The sequence below is a fragment of the Lissotriton vulgaris genome, chromosome 2_1 (assembly GCF_964263255.1).
Source record: "Lissotriton vulgaris chromosome 2_1, aLisVul1.2, whole genome shotgun sequence".
In the NCBI taxonomy this organism is placed as follows: domain Eukaryota; kingdom Metazoa; phylum Chordata; class Amphibia; order Caudata; family Salamandridae; genus Lissotriton; species Lissotriton vulgaris.
Genome location: NC_141687.1, coordinates 456,751,821 through 456,767,116, shown reverse-complemented (window position 1 = coordinate 456,767,116; position 15,296 = coordinate 456,751,821).

The following is a 15,296-nucleotide window of genomic DNA, read 5'->3' as shown; positions in this document are numbered from 1 at the left end:
CAACACAAAGGATGCAGAAGATTGTAGATGAAAATAGTTGTTTTAATAACATAGGTTCATCTTACACTTAATTGAAATGTAATATTCATTTAAAGTGGAATTGAAATGTGAATGTAATGACTCACGTATTTTTAAAATTTCATTAACCATCCTCTTTAAATAATGAAGTGTGTGAAGAATTCATGAAACTTGACATGGCATAGAAATAGTTGTGCAAAATTGTGACGGGTTCATGTTCAAGCTCCATCTTTGCATATTTGAGAAAGTTCACCAAGGGGAAAAAGAAAGGAAGTTGTGCTTCACGTTTATACTAATTCCAGTTACTTTGGAATTTCTACGGAATAATCTTCATACATGTACTAATTATAATTACTAGAAACAATATTGCTTTCTTATTTTTGGAATTATTTCATACATTGATAGTTTATTAATGTAGTAATGGGCCATAGTTACACGTGAAAATTACAATGAAAACAAAATGCTTCAGAGTGCCACAAACTGAAAGTGATATGAAATGGGCTTGGAGACTTTAAATGTATAACATACTTTCATTATTTTATATTCTGTATTTCGTGAACAAAATTCAGTTTTGGCCTGCATTTCCCTTAGTTGCTTGATTCCCTTTTAATCGAAAAGTTCCGCAGATTCACAATGTGGAATGAAACTATGTTTCCCAGAGAAAGTTCCCAAGTACATACCAGGACTATTTGCTACTTTAGGAACATCTATTGTGAGAAACTGTCATCTTGTACTCACTCATGTACTTTTGCTAATGTTTTATTGTTCATAAGTTGTATTTTTGCATAGTTCTGCAGCTTACGTGATGATCACCACCTTTTTGCAATTACATGTATTTTCTTTATGCTGCATGAGAATCACCCCATACGAACTGACTGATGGACTGAGTGGTCTGATCAGATGAGGTGATCTAGGAGGTGTCAACCATGAATTTATGGCATAATATATGTTGTCCAACAGAGGAAGTGTGTGGGAGTTGGAGTTGCTGTTGGCGACCTTCCCTCCCTCTTTGGAGATCTTGCTCTTTCACAGACTTTCAGACTTTCTTAGCTGATGCATACGCGATGTGCACTATTCTCAGACTTCTTTCTTTTTATGGAGAGATCCTTTGAGCAGATATGTTTCATGCAGTTCCTGAACTCTTCCTTTATAACTTTGGTAATTGAATGGCCCAAAAGAGGTGAATTTGATTACCTGTACTCTTAAATTCAAATGCCAGATATTGATGTATTAACTCTCCTAATTTACTGATGAAAATAAACCAAACTCAATCCTGTTTCTGTCCTTCTATGCCTCGTCTTCTATTATAGATTGTGTATTCCAACCCGATCATGAATGAGGGATAGTGTTGGACCCGGCCCTTTAGGCAGGTTCACCCCGAGACTTTTTACTTTTTCCTAGCCTGTTTATGGAACCTGGTGGTGGTGATTTTAGGCCTCTGCGCACTTTTTCACTGTGGTACCGTGTAAAGTGCTTGAGCTCTCTGTGTATGTGTGGTGAGTGACCTGCCCTCCCATAGGAATGAATGGGGAATATGTATGCCCAAGGTAGTTGCTGATGTGTGGGGAGTGCAGGGGCGAGTTTGGTATGAGAGAACTTGTGAGACTGAATGCTGCGAAATGATATATGCGGCATGAATGTGTCTAGTCTAGAAGTGCCACTTTTAGAGGTTGGTATATTTGTGCAATTTGTGTCTGGCGTGTGATTGGCTGGTGAGCCTGGGTCAGGAGTGCCTGGGCCTGCTTGTGGATTGACTGTCTGGTTTGAGGGTGACAGGGGCTGGGGAGCCCAGGAGGTTGTCTGAGTCAGCCCATGGATGAAAGGCAGTATCTGCTGCCAGGGAAGTGGGAGGAGATGGCACCTGATAGTGAAGGGCTGTGCCTGCCTGACCACAATGCTGGCTTCACCCCCCCGCTGGGCGACTGTCACCTCTGTCCCTGATACTGAAGGGACTTCCCTTCTCACACTGCCTGCACAAAGACTTCAAAGACTTTTCTGTGTATAAGAAGGGGCTGTGTCCCCTTCCAAAATGTTCTTGTTTGTGGACTTGAATCTTGCCAGGGCCTGCTGCTGCTTGGGCCCAGGGGAAACCCTGGGCCCTGCCCAGCCCCTGGACCTCTGATGGACTTTCCTGGACTCTGGAAGGACTTTGTGTTGGTCCCTGGACTTTGGGGACCCCAGCACCTGGAAGCGCTTGCCTTTTTGCCTTTAGCTCTGGGAGCGCTTTATTTTCTCTTTTGCCTAGCGCTTAGGAGCGCTTTATCTTTGGCCATAGTGCTTAGGAGCGTGTTATTTTGTTCTAGCGCTGGGGAGCGCTTTGTGGGCTTTGGCCGGTGCCCACCCGGCATCTTATTACCCCGTTTATGCCGCCGGAGAATCACCGCCGCAGCCCGAGACCTGAAATTCCCTGAGAAGCCTCGCCGGGACCACGGAGAACAAAGATCGGCGAAACTGTCCTCTCACTGGTTGAGGAGGACAAGCCCCCTCAGCAACGCCGTGCAGGGATTGGCTGACAGTACGAAGCTCTTCCGCGGCGCCGCGCTGTCATTGGCGGGCTGCGGGAGGCTTGTCTGAAAGACCCGCGCTCTGATTGGCTGTCGGGTTGCCGAAGCTGCCTGGTGAAGGAGGGTCTGCCCCGGGAGCCGCGCTGCTACTGGCTGACTCCCGGGTGAACAAGGAGGCTCGTCGCAAGTGCCGCGACGTGATTGGCTGGTCCCTCGGGACCTCCGGAGGGAGCCCCGAGAGTAGAGGAGCATGGCGGCTGGTCGTCGGGGCCCCCGTGTGCTGGAGGGAGCCCGGGGAGAAGATGTGCAGCCTGTCGTCCTGCGAGAGGGCGGAAGGCACGATGCTAGAGCCTGCCCCTCCGCGCTGCTCGAGTGAAGCCCCGAGTGAGGAAAGCCGCCGCTCGCCAGTGAACCGGTGAGTGGGGCTGAGGAGAAGGGAGGGGCGCCGGGACACATTGTCGGTGTCCGCCCCCCCCAAGTAGCGCAAGCTCAAGCTTATTGTCTGTATGAGGCCACAAGGGCTTCAAGGGCAGCCCCCGTTGGCTGAGGGTCGCCCCACCGTATGTAGAGCCCGGATAGGGCTCCTGGGCCATCCCCTTAAGGCTGAGTCCCCCGAGAGGGACTCCAACCCCCGCATTTTTGTTTGGCGAGCCTAGATAGGCTGGGGCATTTCCTTGATGTCGAGCCCCCGAGGGGGGCTCCAACGACCCCCACAGTTGGTTTCAGAGCCTGCTAGGCTCAGGGGGCATATTTGTGTAAGAGCCTGTGTGGCTCCAACGATTGGGCTCAGTTTTGCCCAGAGAGTCTAGTAAGAGCCCCTGGCGCAGTTTTTATGATCCACAGTAGCCCAGCAATTAGTGGGCAGCTGCACCGTTTAGGCTTTTTTGGTGACTGCGTACAGCTGCCCAGCACTTTGTGGGCAGCTGCCACGTTTAGGCCTTTACTTTGGTCTGGCGCTGCATGGCAGCGCGCCCTGACATTTGGACCCAGGGCATCTTTGCCCCAACAAGGCCAGTTGGCCTAGGGACTGCCACAGGTGGTGGCTTATGTAAGTTTTGCGCAATGTGGTTACCTGCTATGTTTAGGATGGTAATTGCCTACTGTGTGTTTTTGCGCTATTGTATTGTTCTGGCACCTCTGAATGTTTTTAGGCATCATGTGTCTTTCTTTTCCCTGCGCTGCACCTCTGAATGTTTTAGGCATCATGTGTCTTCTTGCGCTGCACCTCTGAATGTATTTTATTGCATCATGTGCTTTGTTCTGAACACCGCTGAATGTGTAGGTTTATGCACCATGTGTTTCTCTTTACTACTCCTCTGAATGTATATTTATGCATCATGGGTAATGTGTTCTTTCCTAGACCCCTAAGCGCTGTGTGATACTTAGGTGGTTGACCTTTTAGTACAGGTGGTCCTAGTGAGGTCCTGGTACCTGTTCCCAGTAGTTACTGGATGTGATTTGTAACTGTTATGTTGTGCTACAGTGATTTTATATCCTTTTATTCTAATTTATGACAAGTATTTCTATTTCTAAAAGTGTTGATTCTGACAGAGGCCCCTGTGGCCCTGTCTTGTAAATAATCCCTTATGAATGTTGCCCGTGCCAGTTGGCACAATGTACATGTGTGATTTTTATCTGATATGTGTTTACAATACAAAAGTTATTTTAATAATAACCTTATGTGGAGTACCTTTTGTGGTGTGCCTAGGATGTTGTTGCTGTTGTGCGCTGGCGCAAATGCTTTACACATTGCCTCCAAGTTTAGCCTTACTGCTTGTGCCAAGCTACCAAGGGGGTGAGCAGGGGTTATCTTGCCGTGTGACTTCCTTGCCCTGACTAGAATGGTGGTTTCTGCCTGACTTTGGCGTCAGCCTTAGCCTACCAGAAATAGCCAGTTCTAACAGATAGGAATTTATGTTGAGAGATTGCTGGTAAACAGGTCCTAATATTACTATTCTGCTTAGCTCTAACTGAATTATTAGTTTGTATGATTTTAGTCTGACTGTATATCCTCAAGGAGATTTGGTAGAGTTGTGATAATTATGTATTTGTATAGCCTAGTGGTCAGGGTCATACACATGCATCAAATTACCAGTTTGTGGGTCAGTTATCTAATGCCTGGTCCGTGGTGGATAACTGGATTGGGTCCCTTATATCCCACCCCTCTCAGCTCAGTTTAAAGATCAATCAGAGGACCAAGTAAATGGTGATGAAGTGTAGTATACAGAGTTAAGTTGAGACAGAGATAAATAGGCCACACATCTGCGAGCACAAGTGCAGGAGATAAAAGCAGCTACAGGCCAATCTTAATAGTTAAGCAAACATGTTGTGTTTTACCCCTTGTGCAACACAGCAAATTTGGTTGCTGCTTTTCATGGAAAATTAATATATCTTTACACATTATATCTGGGCCTCTCTGTTCATTTTGGCCGTGCTGCTCAGTAAAAACGAAGAGGCAATTTAACTACTAGATGAAATATGTCAGGTTCAGCAACATATTGATGTCATCTCTAGGCTAAAGGAGAATACTGGCTCATGAGAACTTCAGAAACGGCTATTCTTGCATGACACAAAATTGTTTGTACCTAAGGCATAGATGCAAGAGAGACGAATCACTCTGTGTCTTGATACCCCAGAAATTGGACATTTGGGAATAAAGAGGGTGATGGAATTACTTGCTCAAATGTTTTGGAGGCCTCAAATGCGTAAACAAGTAGAAGAACACTTTAAGATACGTCAGATACATCTGTTATTCAGCACCAAGATAGCCTTCAGGCTGAAAGTGAGCTTTACAAATACACATTATGCTATGATAGGTTAGACACGTGTACCAGCCGTTTTTGTATGATCAAGACAGATCATACAAAAAATGCAGGCTTTCATCAACCACTCTCTGTACCTACATTGTATTGTGGAGTTGCCTTCATCTGGGACAGAAATATAAAGGAAGGTCCTATGACCCACAATGCAACAGTAAGTATCATGACACATTCAATTGTGTGTTTATTGGCTTTTCCAGAATGAAGCCAATGGCAAGCCTGAAAGACAGTGATAATGTCAGTGACAGTGACAACCAAGTAAAGCACACCCAACTGCATAAAATGTGTTCTTTCTCGAATTGATGCAAGGATGTGACATAAACGTATAAGTGAAACATGGAGGGTGGTTCAAAATGGTGCTTCTTGTATCCCTGCAAGCAGAACTTGGCGTGCCTTTGGATGGAGGCAATAAACTCTCTCTGAAAGGTGGATGGTTTGCTACAGTGCCTTCTATGGGGTTTCTTGGACAGCCACTGCGACCTTCTCTAAAGCCTCTCAAAATTCACCCTTGAGGACTAGAGGCAAAGACTGCACCATTTCCTCATTAGGCTCTGTCGAACATTTGGCCAAGCGGCTTGCTTCAGTTACCGAGATCAGAAGTGGAACATTTAGGATTTTCACTGCATTCTCTGCTTTTGCAATAGGTCTACTTATAGACTTGATCCTCTGCGGAGTATTACTGGCCCGCCACATGCTAGTGCTTGGTTTGTCTATCATTCTGCTTTCCATGAAGTGCTTCCTTTGGACTGCATTAGAGACTTTACATCTGAAAAATACAATTAATAATTGCATGTTTGTCTCATTAAAGTGTTTGTTGCCTCTATGCATTCTATGCATACAGCAATCCTTTGCCTACCTTTTTCTCAGAATGGCAAAGCCAATCAAGCTGACTTTCATGTGATAAACAGTATTTTTGCATGCATAGCAAGTCAACAGCATTTGAGTATGCCAATGTTTTCATTCATAGGCACAGTAAAGCCAGACATATTGACTTTGCCAGTGATTGTTTGATCTGCAGCTCTGCCTCTGGAAATGTAGTGAAGGGTTACCTTTGTGTCCTTACTTATCCAAGAAATAGCATTTTTTTAGGCCTGGGTTTTGACAGGGTAGCAATTGGACAGATCTATTGCTCTCAAAATACATAGGGTGGACTTAGAATCTGCACCTTTCAGCCATGGGTTTTAGACCAGCTTTTTTCAGCCACTTGTTTGAAACTTTGCCAATCACATTTTGGCCAATCCCAGTGGAATATTACTCTCTCACCTAATGCTATTAGTTGTTTGGGTTAATCCTCCCTCCTCCACTCAAGTCCCACCCCACTTGAGTGCAGCATCGGCCTGTGCAGGTAAGAGCAGTGAGGCCCGGTAGGGGAGTATTTCAACGAACGACGAGGGAAAATTAAATAAATAATTAATATTCTCTCGTCATCTGTCAAAATCCCCCCCCCCCCCGCCCCCTCCCCCCACACCTGGCCCCACTGCTCTTACCTGCACGGGCCGCGACTGCTTCAGTGCTTGCATTGAACTGCAAGGGGGGTATTGTTATTCCACAACAATAGCTGCCTGGATCTTCTCCTGCTGACTTAGCTCCATGTGTGTCACTCTCAAGTGCTAACGCTGCACATGTTAGCACATTAAACCAGCCCATAACTTTTGGCTTTGCCAATCCTTGTTATGAACAGACAGCACCGCCTACCTCTTCTATAGTCTGCGAAGTGCAGCTCTAAGGATTGTGGAGGTAATCTGTTAACTTTAGAAAACCCATGCCCTATCAAATTCTCCGTGGGAGTGAGGTAATTGTGTTTTCTACAAAGTTCTGAAAGCAGTCATGAGAAATTCTACCAGTTGAAGGATGAGGGTCATTAAGCAATAAAAATAAACATGACACGATTCTCATTTGTAAGCGTCTGCTCCCACACGAGCCATAAAGAAACACTGAAGCTTGGTTGACCATAGTGCAAGGAATCAGACAGAGACATGTCCGACCGTATGTTGTGACAGTAAACAGTCATGGGCTCACAGGAGTGTAAACATTCCGGGCTGAACTAGAGTTGAAGGTAAATGACACATGTCCGATTTCAGGGGATAATGCTAACTCCGAAGGGAAATCCATGGACGAAATGTTCCACCACACTTAAATACTTGGGGGGACAGTCGATCAGTGGGCTCACCTCCACCTGCAGAATTTCTTCCAAAAAAGGATGATTTTTAGTCGCCAACAACTTCTAAAACAGGGCCTGAGCCTTCATTTTTTTTGTAAATGTATTTTCAGCAATATACTCTTTGTAAATCATGAGCGAGGATTTTATGGTAGAAATTGAGTAGTCATCCCTTCATGAATCTAGAAATGAGATAAACTCATACCAAAATCCAGGATTGACAACATTCTTGAGACTGTTTCCTTGTGCAGTCACGAAACGTCATATCGTTTTTGAAGCTCAGAAAAAAAAATGTTTTAAGGGTCTAGTTTATTTCTTTCATAGATCAAAACAATAATCATCTGGACGGCGCTCTTTCTCTAAAGGACTGTGCTATGGCGCTCCTTTCTTCTCAAGTACACTCGCGAGCACGTTCCTAAACCGGGGTATCTACGTGATCTATGATTTATGGCAAAATAAAATGGCTGTGCCTAAAGGGATCTACAATGTTTTGAGATGTCAATGCACACATAAGTAATATCATGGCGGCGGCCATCTAAGGTATTATCAATAAGGCTTGCACTCATGGTGAGTAATAATGAGTGGGTTATTTCATCTTGGAAGTTTAATTGAGAAAGCACGCACGTATTTTTCCATGTATCGAACTGAAAGTACACATGGAAGTAGACAACTGATAACAACACTGCTGTCCCCGAGACTGTCCTAATGCTACATGTGGCGTGTCAGGAGTAGGGGTGTGCAAAGTTCACATACTTTGCTTTCACATAATTATGCACGTTTTAGGGATAATTATGTATATAACACAGAAACCAAGTATGGCATTTAGCAATATATTTTAGCACAAAATGAATCCTTTTGCCCATTTTGGAATCAAGGACGTTTTTCGTGCTAAAAAAATTATTCTAAAAAAGCAAGTACTGTGAATGACAGCCTCTCACGTTCAGGTTATTTGCATTGTTACCACACAATATTTGTTCTTGCATAATTACGCGACAATGTGCATTGATGGACTTTCGAGAAGTCATGTAACGACTATAGCACGAAATTCCCGATATTAAACAAATTACGTAGGGATAATAGAAATTTCATCTGAGCCTCATCAGGATCCGCAATATCATTAAAAGGAGATTGCGAATAATACAGTCCTAGGAATATAAGATCTGAATTTGACTTATTGCAAATTAAGAAGATTGAGTGGCGAAGAAATTGTGGAGATTACTTACTAGCAAGATCTGGTGATTCACTGAAGAGTAGGTTGCCTGATAGGTCTGGATAATAAACCTACATGTGTATATATATATATTTTTCAAAAAAAGACTTTCAGACATCGCAACCCTTGAATAAAGACATCTTCATAAGGGAAACACAGCCATCGTGGTGCATGTAATATGTTTGCAAGTTAGACAAACAAGATAACCTGCAATCATTTCACAGCAGTTTGTTTATGTGTCTTAACATACCACATGCGGGATAAAAGTTTTAAAATACCTAAACAAACAATTATTTGACTACGAAATGTATTTTCTCATGGGGTTTTGCCAGAGGTGTTTTGTCTTGGCATGGATTAGTTCTATTTGCTGTGCTGTTAGCTGTAAGAAGAGACACACAGGGCTCTATTGATTCCATCTGGTTTGGTGTCACTCAGCACGTATTCTCTGATGCACAAGATTGCCCCAACAACCCAGAACATCCCTGTAGGGTTGCATGAACCCTAACATAGGAAACAAGCTTGAGGGACATTGTAATCATCAGAGATGTGGAGACAACCTGGAGAACCTCATATTGCGCGTCAAGAGACCATGTTAAATCGCAGTTCCAGGTATATGGTTTGCTGCTCCTTTATTTTGGTTTCTAATAAAAAAATATTTATTGCAGCCATCCTCTGTCAATGCTTTTTAAGACAACAGTAATGAAGAGTAACATTAGAATGTGCCTTATCCCTCTCATCTGTTACTCCATGGTGTGCATCCCGTTGTTACCCGCTTCAATTAGATCTATTGCCTTCATGTCCTCACCTGCTGGGCCTTTAAGTAGCAGAAATGTGCAGATGAGTTGTCAGATGGCTTTGCACTTGGTGATGGTCTGCCAATAGATGACTTGGCACTTGGTATGTCACCTATATTCGATGTTGGTGTATCCAGGAATTTGGGGTACAGTTGGTCCTGGTGGCTCTCTTCTTTTTTTTTTTTCAGTTTAAGAAATTTGTATTTTGTTTAAAGAAAGTACAAAACAAAGATAATATAATACTCTCTTCTTGACCATATGTGTGAATGGGAAGAAGAGCAATCTGGATCTTCCAAGCGACATACGGGACATTGTGCTTGAACTTCCAGAAGCAGAGACAGCCACATGCGTTAACTGAGTATTCCCCCTCTCAGAAAATGCGGAAAACAAGCAGTGCGGCTAATTCCACACGTCAGAACACTTTTGAGACGACTGACTTGAAGAGCCTAAAAATATGCACGAAGGACTGAAAAATTGACAAAAATGTAAACATCGAAAACTGTGTAGTTGTACACAAGCCTAAACTATAGTGGGATGCATGGGCATTGCTTATTGCTTATTAGAATACATTCCAGCAGAAACCAAAAAACCTTGAGGCAATCTTTGACATGGCTCATGTGGTCCATACTTCTGATCTAGAGGCAGAGTCAATATCCTGATGCTGTGCATCCGGGTATCCTGATGCTGTGCATGTAAATGCCGGCCATTTCAAGTGCTCTCATTTCACTGGCAACATTTTTTAAAACGCTATAGGTGTAGTTACTGAACTCTGCATGTAACTGAGTGCCCCTCAGTAAAAGAAAAATACAGGCGTTCTAGACAGAAAGGCTATTTTGAGCAACTGTACATGACTATGTTGATTTCTGGTAAGGATGAACCCAGCTATTGTCCCCATGCTTGTTTTGACATGGCATGTGTGAACCAATACAAAACACAACATTAGAAAACCACAATGTGGATGACTACTCATTTGACTTTTTTTGTCAGGAGGGATTGAACATGACAACACAATAACACAATTACAGGATGCTGCATACTTTTTGCCTCATCACATCATGCCCAGCTTTAGGAGGCTATCTGATCCTACATTACATTGCGATGGTGATGATCAAAAAGGTTTTTTAAAGCGCACAATTACCAGGCAAGAGCGTCCTGGTGTCAAGCTTCAGTGAAAAGAGATATGAAATTAGAGGGAAAAACATGAAAAGTGCAGATTGAGAGGGGAACAGGAAAGACTTAAAAGATTTGCACAAGCCAAAAAATGAGTCTTTGAACGAAGTGAGGGAGGCGAAAGATTTGAATGTCTGGGTGCTTAGTCAGAGAAAGTGTACCCACCAGATGTCGAGTGGAAGATCTTGGGGACTGCCAACTACCAGATAAAAAGATGCTGAACACACACAACGGGTGGACTTCTAAGGGATGAGTTTTTCCTGAATGCACCATCTACCACTAGCATGAAATACTTGGTGATAAACACAGAGAGCTTTGAAGATTGCTGGATGAGGAACATAAAGCCAGTAAAGTTTGGCCAGGAGAGGAGAAGTGGCAAGTGCCAAGGAAGGTTGAAGATAATACTGTGTTGGACCTGTATATTTTGGTGTGTTTCCCTGTCTTTTTGCTTGCTGACATCCTGGCTTTGACTCTGTTTTTGCTGGTTTAGTGTCTCTGCCCACTTTCTCACTGCTGTTCAGTGTTAAAGTGCAAGTGGTGCTATTGTAAATTGTATTATGGATTGGTGTTTCCATGATAGGCATATTTGATTTACTGGTAAGGCCCTGGTAAAGTGCACTGAGGGTGCAAGGCCCTGTAAATCAAATGTGCTAGCAGGCTTGCAGCACTGATTGTGCCACCCACACGTGCAGCCTTCCAAAGGGTTCTCAGACCTGCCATGGCAGTGTCTGCATGCAGTTTTTACGGTATACACCCGTTACAACGCATCTTTTACTCCGCACTACCATTACAACGCGACTTTTACTCCGCATACCATTACAACGCATTGCGCTGGGGGGCGCTCTAGGATAGGGAATAAGTATAATTTACTATCCAACACCTTCCCTAGGGTCCACGGGGACTGGAGTTAGAATAGTAAATTATACTTACCACTATCCAGCACCTCAAAGCGCTATGCGTTGTAATGGTATGCGTTGTAAAAGTCGCGTTGTAATGGTATGCGGAGTAATAGTATGCGGAGTAACATCATACATCCAGTTTTTACTGCCATGTTGACTTGGCAAGTGCACACTCTTGCCGAACCCTAACCTTTCCTTTAATTACATGTGAGTCACCCCTAAGGTAGGACCAAGGCACCTCTATTGGGAGGGTGCAGCGTATGTGAGAGGCAGGACATGTATTGGTGTATGTAATATGTCCTGATAGTGAAATGCAGTGTAATTCGTTTTTCACTATTGAAAGGATATTTGTCCCATAGGATAGAATGGGGAATACTTTGTAAAATCTTACAAGTATATCTTCCCATTGGGACAAGATGGAGAAATAGAGTTTAGTATGCCTCATCTCAAAATCTAGAAATGCATCTTTTGGTAGAGATGATTTTTACATTCTGTTTGAAAATTCTACTTTTAGATAGCAGGTATATTCTTGCTTTGCCAACTTGTGTGCCTCTGCTGGGTTGTTGATGGACAGTCTGGCTTTTCAGTGACAGGCGCTGGAGATGCACAATCTCTTCAGACAGCCAGTGGGTGGTTAGAGGTGTGTACTGCCCTTTCCTGGAAGAGTAAGGGCTGGACTGAATAGACCAGGGCTGTATTTAGAGTAGTAGGAGGATATTTTACTGCACCTGAATCGGTCTGGTGTACCTTGGACAATGCTGTCTCCACCTCCTGCTGGGAAGCTGGGCCAGAGAGGACCAAACTGGTATGGACTAAGCACAGACACTCTCTGCTCAAGAGAACAAAGAGAAATGCAGTATACATTTTGGAGCCCAGACCCCAGACTTTAGAACTTGTTGGAATCAAGGAACCTGCCAAAAACAAGAGCTTGGAGGAGTGCTGCCTCTTTGCTGTGTTGTTACTTTGTTAGGTTGGCCTGCAGTTGCTGCTTCTGCCTTGGGCAATGAAAGAACTAGACTGAAAGTACTCTACTTGTTGCTGAGTATCTCCAAGAGCTTGAAATAGAGCCTACCTCCTGTTCACAAAGTCTCAGGGACAGCAAAGACTTCACTTACCTCTGGGTACCGCTACTCGAACTGTGGGTTTCAGTTGCTCCGAGGGGGAAAGCAGCCAAAACCATCACCGGCACCGCTGCAGGCTCAGTGTCCGGAATGCATTGCAGAAGGCACTGCTACACTTCGTACTACACCTCTGATCTCACCGCCGCTGCCACTGAGCCGCTTACTTGCACCGTGACCTGTGGGCACCGCACTCTTCACCGCCTTGCTTCACTACACCACCCTGATCTCACTGGCGATATTGCTGCCCGCTGACCACGACACCCGTGACCGCACCGTGGTTTGGGGGCACCGCTCATAGTTACACAACGCACCACCCTGTCCAACACCGCAATCTGGGCCGACCAACGCCAGCTACCATCCATCGACACTCTTGCTTGCACCATGACTTGTCAGCACCGCCATGAGCACCACCTCTCTATACACCGCAGCCCTGGTCTCACTGATGCCTGGTCTCACTGATTCCGCTGGTCAGCCATCACCGAGCTGCTGCACTCTCAATGCAGTGATATATATTCTGATCTACTAAGGTAAAAACCTCATGCATTTGAATAATATACACTTTTTTGCAGTTTGTTGAGAATTCCTCATATTGTTTCTTCTTTAATGCAAGATGTATTTAAAACTAATGGTGTTCTGAAGATAAATTGTCTAGGAAACATTATTTTCTTCTTTACTTTTACTTTAGTTAACCTGTAAATAAAGTATGCCTGTTTGTTTCACAGCTTTCTGAATGTCCCCCCCCCTGTAAAGTGAACATCCGCCAGTGCTGCTATTCACCAGGGGGCTGCAATTACAAAGGTTTCAAGCTCGGCACGGCTAAAAAGCCATGTCTTTAAAGCTTTCCTGAACTTCAGACGGTCTGAACTGAAGTCTGTCGGGAAGGGAGTTCCATAATCTGGTTGCTACTACTGAGAATGCACTGCCACCAATGCGAGCTTTCGCAAATTGGGGAACCCACAGCAGATGTTATGAGTTAGAGCGTAACAAGCGCGTTTGCTGATAGGGGCGGATGCGTTTTTTGATGTAATTGGGACAGCTACCTTTCAGGGACTTAAATGCAATTGTCAAGGCCTTGAATTCTATCCACTTCACAACCGTCAACCAATGGAACTGTTTGACATGCGGGGAGATATGTTGTCCAAATGGCAGTCTTCTAATCAATCTTGCAGCCGCTTTCTGCACCATCTGCAGTCTCATTATCAGATATGCCAGGAGACCAAGATACAGACTGTTGGCATAGTCAAGCCTTGAGGCCACATTGGCATGAACAACTAATTTTCGGCAACTCTCTGGAAGTAGATATAGAAATGTCCTTATTCCCATGGCAACTGGCAAACCAAGATACCACAATTACAAATTCACTTTACAAAGTTTGAGACAAATGACACCATGAAGAGGACTAAACTAAACATGAATCCATAAAAATGCAAAACCATTCTAGTAAGACGTACTAACAAAACACATGTTTTATCTGCATAAATCTAGATGACTGGCCCTGTTGGGCTTTAGACAGCACACTTCATATTATTTTCAGGAGATTGGTGTAACGTAATTCTTCCTGTGGATTTCCTAGTCTGGTGTATGCGGTTGCACTGCCTTAGGAGTTCAATACATGGTGCAACATTTTCAGTGTCTCAGCGACTAAGAAGGTAACAATGCATACACCGCATTAAAATAGGCCAGGCCTGAATCAATTTATATTTGGGAAAAAATATGATGTCTTACTTGCAAAAGTGGCAACTGGAAGAATATACATGCTGATATGCCCCAAGACTTAGGAAGCCTACCGCGGAATGTGCAGACTTATCAAATGATAGTCCAAACTCATTGCAAACTAGTATTTGGCGACGAAAAACATATCACATAGTTCTTAATCTGCTTTTGGCACAGCACACAGCATGGAAAACTACCTTTCTGGCAGCCACATATGTAAAACAAGCATTTGCAATGTAATAGGTCTCGGGTTAATTAAGTTTGAGCTATTGGCATTGCTAAATATTGGAACACCAACTGCAACAAAAGCTATTGGTGTTGCATTATTTAGCAATGCCAATAGCTCAAACCTTAATAATGCGACACCTATTGCATTGCAAATGCTTGTTTTCATGGTTGCCATTAATACATGCGCCTAATTATGCACACTATGAACACATCCTAACATTATTAACTGAGGCGAAGGGTGATATTTGAACACAGCAAACAACAACTCGCACTCCATGAGAAGGACTGCACTTCCATGTGCAGCACAGAAAACATTGCAGACTAATGTTGTGAATGTAATGCTTAGTGGGCTTATTGTCTGCTACAAACCCCTTCAAACACGTGCTTGGAGAGTGTTTAAGGGAGCGGAACAAGAGCCAATTTGAATAAAGCAAAACGAGGTGCCCAATTGCCCTGCAACCAGTAGTTGAGACAATAAAGGGCAGGGACTAGCAAGGATGTTCAGGGTGGCAGGCAGTGGCGCAATGCAAAGTAATAGGACTCCCTGCAGAATGCGATGAGGGGTCCCCCGAGTCTTACATATCTCACTGTTATTCATTGGCCGTGGTTTCAAAGGTGGCCCCGCCCCCCAAGCGCTGCAGGGGCTTTTGTAACACCCCTGG